This window comes from Cebus imitator, unplaced genomic scaffold (genome assembly GCF_001604975.1).
Source record: "Cebus imitator isolate Cc_AM_T3 unplaced genomic scaffold, Cebus_imitator-1.0 Scaffold445, whole genome shotgun sequence".
Taxonomy (NCBI): domain Eukaryota; kingdom Metazoa; phylum Chordata; class Mammalia; order Primates; family Cebidae; genus Cebus; species Cebus imitator.
Genome location: NW_016107760.1, coordinates 1,196,227 through 1,204,149, shown reverse-complemented (window position 1 = coordinate 1,204,149; position 7,923 = coordinate 1,196,227). Strand labels below are relative to the sequence as shown.

At 42.0% G+C, this 7,923-nt stretch overlaps 1 protein-coding gene across 1 annotated transcript in view; it reads left to right on the top strand.

The window, feature by feature from the left end:
* The window catches only part of IL13RA1 (interleukin 13 receptor subunit alpha 1), a 68,526-nt gene that overhangs the window by 23,504 nt on the left and 37,099 nt on the right, over window positions 1-7,923 (top strand). The window lies entirely within an intron of this gene.

Below are 7,923 nucleotides of genomic sequence, written 5' to 3'. Positions count from 1 at the left end.
TTTTTTTCTGCAAACCCAACAAGATGGACAGTTTGCTTCAATGAAAAATGCATCTGCCTTTGGTGTCTCCTTTTTAAATAAACTTTCTATTTTCAAATATAGATCCTGTATGTTACAAAAAAAATGTACATCCCATATACCCTTCACTCAGTTTCTCCCAATGGTAACATCTTATGTAACTATAGTACATTATCAAAAGCAGAAAATTGGCATGGGTACAATCCAAAAACCTCAATCCTATTTCAACAGCTTTACATGCACTCTGTGTGTGTATATGTATCGTTGTATGCAATTTTATCACATGAAGATATATAATGGTTCAATCACCACAAGGAGTTGTACTTTTATAGACACACTTACCTCCCTCTTAAACCATCTCTCCTTCACACCCCTCTCCCCCAAGCCTCTAACCTCTGGCAACCTTAATCTGCTCTCCATCTCTTTAATTTTAATTCAAGAATGTTACTGGAATGGAATCCTATAGTATATAACCACTTAAGACTGGCTTAAAAAAAAAAAAAAAAAAACTCAGTATAATACCCTGGAGATCTGTACAAGTAGTTGCATATCAAGAGGTTACTCCTTTTTATAGCTCAGTAGTATTCCATGATATGGATGTACCAGTTTTTTAAACCATTCATTCATTAAAGGATATCTCAGTTGTTTCCAGTTTTTCACTATTATGAATAAAGCTACTGTAAATATTTGCATACAGATTTTTATGTGAACATAACTTTTCATTTCTCTGGAATAAATGCCCAAAAGTGTAATTGCTGGGTCATATAGTAATTGCATATTTAGTTTTATTTTTTTAATGCCAAACTGTTTTCTAAAGAAGTTAGTTCACCTTACATTCCCCCTAGCAATATATGAGTTATTGATGTTTTTTTTTTTTTTTGAGATGGAGGCTCACTCTGTTGCCCAGGCTGGAGTGCAATGACACAATCTCGGCTCACTCCGATCTCCATCTCCTCTTCAAGCAATTCTCCTGCCTTGGCCTCCCAAGTAGCTGGGACTGCAGGCGTGAGCCACTGCGCCCAGCCTGATGTCTGCTTTTAAAAAGGAAAATTATATCATGTCTGGGGCCGTAAGGTAGTTTGTTTATTGATTCATTGATTGAGATAGAGTCTTGCTCTGTCACCCAGGCTAGAGTGCAGTGGTGCGATCTTGGCTCACTACAACCTCTGCCTCCTGGGTTCAAGTGATTCTCCTGCCTCAGCCTCTGAAGCAGCTGGAATTACATGCATGTACCACTATGTCCAGCTAATTTTTGTATTTTTAGTAGAAACAGGGTTTCAACATGTTGGTCAGGCTGGTCTCAAACTCCTGGCCTCAAGTGATCTGCCCATCTCAGCCTCCCAAAGTGCTGAGATTACAAGTGTGAGCCACCACACTCAGCCTCAAAAAGTAGTTTAGCTTCCTACAGAATAACCTTGATGTTTTGATATTTGATCCTTTAGTATTTGGTATTTGTGACTATATCTACTACAATGTTTGTTACATTTCTAAGTTAGTCTTCCATCATTTCCTTTAGAGCCTATAATTATTAGCAACAGAACAAGAAAGGAAGACCAAGTTAATCTGGTTTAATTCAGTAAACCTTTATTTAGAATACTTTGTGGATAAACCACTGAATGTACAGCAGAGACAAGAAACATGTCTCTTCTCTCCTAAAGCTTAAAACATAGAGGAGGAGATAGTACCTGATACAGTGACCTGCATTAAATTAAATAAGATAGTGTATGCTGAAGGCTGTTGCAGAGGGATAGATAGATTCCTGTGGGAAGTTAGGTTGGAGCTTGGGGTGGGGTTGTGGGGAGGTGGATGGGTGGATGGAGAAGAGACTGGAAAGATTTTTTTTGAGACAGAGTCTTGCTCTGTTGCCCACACTGGAGTGCAGTGGCACGATCTCGGCTCACTGCAACCTCTGTCTCGTGGGTTCAAGCAATTCTCTGCTTCAGCCTCCTGAGTAGCTGGGATTACAGGTGCCCTCCACCATGCCCAGCTATTTTTTTTTTTTTTTTGTATTTTTAGTAGAGACTGGGTTTCACCATCTTGGCCAGGCTGGTCTTGAACTCCTGACCTTGTGATCCACCCATCTCAGCCTCCCAAAGTGCTGGGATTATAGGCATGAGCCACTGCGTCCTGACCTCCCTCCGCCTGGGAGGCTTTGATGAAGGAGGCAGACTGCCCAGATGAGGGAGTTTCTCTGAGGCTGGCCTCTGGGGAAGAGCATTTTGAGAAATGGAGATATTTAATCATTGTGATATCAGGGTGGAGAAGGGGAGACCTAGCATAGGCAGTCTGCCCTCCACATGACCTTGTTATTTGTCCTTATCTCAGCCCAGATACCATTTCCACTCCAGAAAGTCTTCCTTGACCTCTCAAGTCTAGACATGTGTCCCTTCCTCTTGTCTCACGGCACCTTGCAATTTCTTGCATCATACTACCCTTGACTATCATTTGTTAAGACTGCTTCTGAGAGAATGGGATGTGAGGGGCCATGTCCAAGACTTGTGAAGCTACTGGATAAATATGGCCTTTCATGCTAAAGTGTCTATTTTGCCTGGTGACCTGATGAAAAGAATTTTTGGTACGTTAAAACATTCATGGCTATGTCATGGAATAGAATGCAAAAGAAACAATCACATACATTTTTGGATGAAAACCTCTAAAATTGCCCCGGGATTCACATCCTTATTCCTCCCTGGTGGAAGGATCCTCCTGGCAAAGTTGGGAAGTGCTTTAGGTGAAGCCAGAAGTTCTGTGTGGTTATGTCCGAGGTCTGTTTCTTCCCCCCATCATGTAAATCTCATTTAAGGTTTTGTAGTTTCACCTGCTCACTCTTGGTACCTATTGTTTCTCCTTTACTTAAAGCCCTTCAGTGGCTCCCTGGTGGCTTTAGGTTAAAGTCCAAACTCTACACCACCACAGACAAATTGCTTTATGACCTGGCCCCTGTCAACATCTCCAGACTCAGTTGCATCTACCTCTATGCACCTCCCCCCACCCCCTGCAGCCCACCATTCACCCACAGCAAACTTCCTTCAGCTCCTCAGACTCATTCTTCAAATAAACACAACACTGGAATTCAAACAGAATATTCAAACGGAATAGTGGAAACATTCTGCATCCTCTTGCAGCCTAGGCCTTTCCTCTTCATCTGCTTGCCTCTTATTTGTTCTTAGCTCAGCTCAGACACCATTTCCTCTCCAGAAAGCCTTCCTTGACCTCTCAAGTCTAGACATGTACTCTTTCCTCTTGTCCCACGGCACCTTGCAGTTTCTTGTGTCATACTACCCAGCACATTGTGTTGTTATTTCCTGTCACTTGATGATAGCTTGCTACAGGCTGCAGTTGCTCTTGAGAGCAGGAGCTGTGTCTTGTTTCTCTTGGTGCCTGATATATAGTAAATATTCCATAAATAAGTTTTGAATGTTTGATAGGATCCAAAGCTAGAGAATATTCAGTGTTGAGGTGACAACTTATGAGGTATAAGGAACTGAGGAGTATTACCATTCATGAATAAAAAGAGAGAAGGATTGAGTAGATCTAGCTTCCTAAAGGATTGCTAAGAAGGGGCCAAAGAACTAAGCCTTACTAAGAAGGAGTAGCCTGGCTGTTGATATTGCAGTAAGGTTTAGGGAGAGCCATTACACAAGGCTTTAAGATGTCTTGTGAGTTGGTAGCATGCATATGTTTATTATGCTATTAACCCCTGTTGTTTTCCCTGGAGTCATTATTGGTAAAACCGCAGGGAAAATCTTTAAAGAATCTATGTCTATAGGGGCTGGAGAAGAAGGCAAGAAGTCTTAAAACTGTATCTCATTCCATGGCAGACTGGATTAAGAAATTTTCCCAGCTATTAGAATCGTGGTGGCACTAGAGGCAGATGGTGGCCTAATCCTTGGGGCTCTTTCAAGACAAAAATAGGGAAATGCCTTGGGGATATACTAGAAAAAAACAAGTCTCAATGTAAATTGTTAAAAGAATGTTCCCTCTAGGTGAATGAATTACAAAAAAACTGGACTGACCAATTTGAAAAAGCATTCCTCTTCCTCTGGGCTGAAGCAGGCTCTCACCAAAGCTGACAGCAGATGGTACTTGGGCTGGCTTTCAGCCATCAGTTGATGTCTTTTTGCAGGGCACAGTCTGTATAGTCACTGGAGGTGGCTCAAGACATAATCCCAAGATAGTGGTGGGTCACTAGCATCCAAGGGGGGCAGATATCAAGGATCCAACTTTTTTTTTGAGATGGCATCTTGCTCTGTTGTCCAGGCTGAAGTACAGTGGTGAGATCATTGCTCACTGCAGCTTCAACCTTCCAGGCCCGATCCATCTTCCCACGTCAGCTTCCCAAGTAGCTGGGACCACAGGTGTGTACCACCATAGCTGGCTAATTTTTGTATTTTTTGTAGAGATGGGGTTTTGCCATCTTGCCCAAGTTGCTCTCAAACTCCTGGACTCAAGCCCACCTTGGCCTCCCAAAGTGCTGGGATTACAGGCATGAGCCAATTCACCTGGACTACTTCTTGTCATACATGATCCCAGAGCTGGTCAATAGCAGGGACTCTTTCTGTAGTGTAGATCTGTGCCATCCAGTATAGGAGCCGCTGGCTACATGTGGCTAGTTACATTTTAATGTAAATGAATTAAAATTGAATTGAATTAAACTTCAGTTGCTTAGTCTCACCAGCCACTTTCACAAGTGATGAGCAGCTCTTGTATTGGACAGCACAGATAGCAACCATTTCCATAGTCCCAGAAAGTTCTATTGGATGGTGCTGGTACAGATTCTGTATCTTATGCCCTTACCACCCCACAGATTATTCTTTCTGGAGCCACACTGCTTAGGTTGAAATCCTGGCTCTCTTCCTTACATGACTGTGATTTTGGGCAAGTCCTTTTTCTCTCAGCCTTAGTTTTATAATCTGCAAAATGGAGATAGTAATAATAGTACCTCCTTCTTAAGGCTGCTGTGAGGACTAGTGTTTAGAGCCATAACTAGCTGCTAGCATATGTAGAGTAAGCACTCAATCCATGATAGTTATCAATACTGTTTATTATTATTATTAATCCACACTGCCTTGCAGATGTAGTCAGTACACAGTGCTGGCCTCTTCCCCTGTCTCACAGAATTAGTACCTAACCCATACCTCCTTCTTTCTTGCTTTCCCCTAGATAGATCCTTTCTAAGAAAAGCCACAAAAGAAAGGGAGTCAAGGCACAGTGCTCATTAGCAAGCACCAGAAATGATTTAGGTACCAGTATAAATCACATCAAACAAACTGCCAGACTGTTTTCTCTAACCCCTAACTAGGAAACATGGAGTGTTTTTTTGTTTTTGTTTTTTTGGAGATGGAGTCTTGTTCTCTTGCCCAGGCTGGAGTGCAGTGGTATGATTTCGGCTTACTGCAGCCTCCGCCTCCCAGATTCCAGTGATTCTCCTGCCTCACCCTCCTGAATAGCTAGGATTACAGTCACATGCCACCACACCCGGCTAATTTTTGTATTTTCAGTAGAGATGGGATTTTACCGCGTTGGCTAGGCTGGTCTGGAACTCCTGACCTCAAGTGATCCACCCACCTCAGCCTCCCAAAGTGCTGGGATTATAGATGTGAGCCACCGCATCTGGCCTGGAGTAACTCTTTGAAATCAAAATAATTCATTGAATCCCTAGGGCAATGACATGTGTTCCTGCAGGGACAGTCTGTCTGGCATTGAACAGACCCTGGCCTGAAGAGCTGGAGACTAGTCATGCCAATGAATTTTAGGGAATTTTTTTTTTTTTTTTTTTTTTTACCACATTAATCATCTTCTGAGTTGGGAGAATAGTCTTCAATTTGTCAATTTCCTTTTCATATCTGCAGTGTGATTCTGCAGATAAATTCAGTATATAAATTTTAACAGGAATCACCTGCTGTTTTAGGTTAATGTTTCACAAGAATTCAAAAAATGTTACCTATCCATTTTTTCCCTTCTGTAACTATTTCTAAATTACAACAAAATTGTTTTAAAATTTCATATCTCAGATCCATGAGCATATGCAAAATACTGAGGGTACAGAAATAAAAAAGGGATCGAGAAGATTGTGCATTCAAGGAGTTTCTTTCACCATTAAAAAACAATTTTACACATAGCTTTCTTTAGTTATGTAAGAAAAATGTCATTAAGTTTCTTCAGTTTCTGTTTTTGGCCATGGGCGGAAAACATTCCAGGATTGTCTGATCCAAGAACTAGTCATGACAATAACTTTATTTTTACAACACTGTTTTCTTCATAAACCACAGGAGGCTGCAACTAGGGAAAAAGCTTATGTACTACTTATTGAAGGGAAAAAAAGCATTTTCTATATTGAAGCATTTCTTTGCTCAGCCTTTGAAGGAATAAATACATTAGCTCTGAGTTTTTTTTAGAAACCTGATTTGCAGTACAATCTCCTGGAGAATTGCTGTTCAAATGCTGGTTCCTAGGTTCTGGCAAAAACCTTCTAAATTAGATTCTCTGGAAGAGGGTATGAGGAACCTGCATTTCAGAGTACTACAGAGGATTCTGAGGTAACAGGTTAAGGATTTGAGACTGTTTACTCTTAGTAAATTTTTCTTAGAATTGTCTTCCTTTTTTACAAAACTTTTGCACAACTCCCTTTGTGGCTGATGATGTAAGACTTGACTCTCTGTCTTCTGCCAGTTACTACAAAACAGAGTTCTCTGATAGCCTAGATTTTTTAAAAAGTGTAATAAACACATTGTCTGCCTGCGCTGGGCTAGGTGCTGATGATCTTTGGGGAAAGGTATGTGTAGAAGTGAAACAGGAAATAAGGTACCTACAATACTGCTTATGAAAGACATTTAAAACCACACAGTAGAATGAGACACTTACAAAGCCATTGTGTTTTAGAACATTTACCTGGCAGTGATTCGAGGACAGTAATAATGAAGGTCAGGGAGGTCAATCTGAAGAAGCAATGGAGCCTGTAGTCATTAGGGTGTGAATCTCAGGGTGTGGGCAATGGGAGTATCATAGAAGATGAGGATCCAGGAAGCTTCGCAAAGGAAGAAAGAACAGAATTTGGTGAAAGAATACAGGGAACAGAAACGGGGGAAGGTGATTTAAAATTATCTAATCTAGGAGCCCAAAGAAAATGAGCTCTGACTGATGGAAATGGGAATGTTGGGAGAAAAAGCAGTTTGGCAGGGAAGAGGGTCCATGATGTGTTTTGGACACTGGATTTGAGGCAATGGTGGAACACTCAAATGGAGCAGTTGAAAATCTGGGACTAATTCTGAAGTGAGAGGTCAGGATTAGGAATTCGCAACAAAGAAGCTGTAGTCAAGGAATGGGGGAGTGATAACCTGGAGGTGAGTGCACGAGGGAGTCAGATAGAAGAATGTGAGTAGCCCTCCTCCTCCTCTGCTGGAACAGGGTGGAGGGAGCAAAACAAGCCAAGAAACAAGGAAGGAGTAGGGCAGAGGGACCAGAGGAGGAATGGTGGAATTCAGGAGATAGGCATTTTCAAGAAGCATGAAACTTCTAGTCCCAGCCTTAGAATGTCTTCTCTTATACAGAAGAAATAGGCTCCTATAGTCTCCATATCTGCTGACAGTACCAGTGTTCATCATAAAGGAACAATCTAGGTTGGGCACAGGGGCTCACACCTGTAATCCTAGCACTTTGAGAGGCCAAGGCGGGTAGATCACTTGAGGTCAGGAGTTTGAGACCAGCCTGGCCAACATGATGAACCTTGTCAACCTTGTCTCCACTAAAAATACAGAAATTAGCCAGGCATAGTAGTGCATGCCTGTAATCCCAGCGACTCGGGAGGCTGAGGCACAAGAATCGCTGAAACCCAGGAGGCGGAGACTGCAGTCAGCCAACATCATACCACTGCACTCCAGCCTGGGCAGACACAGTGAGACTCTG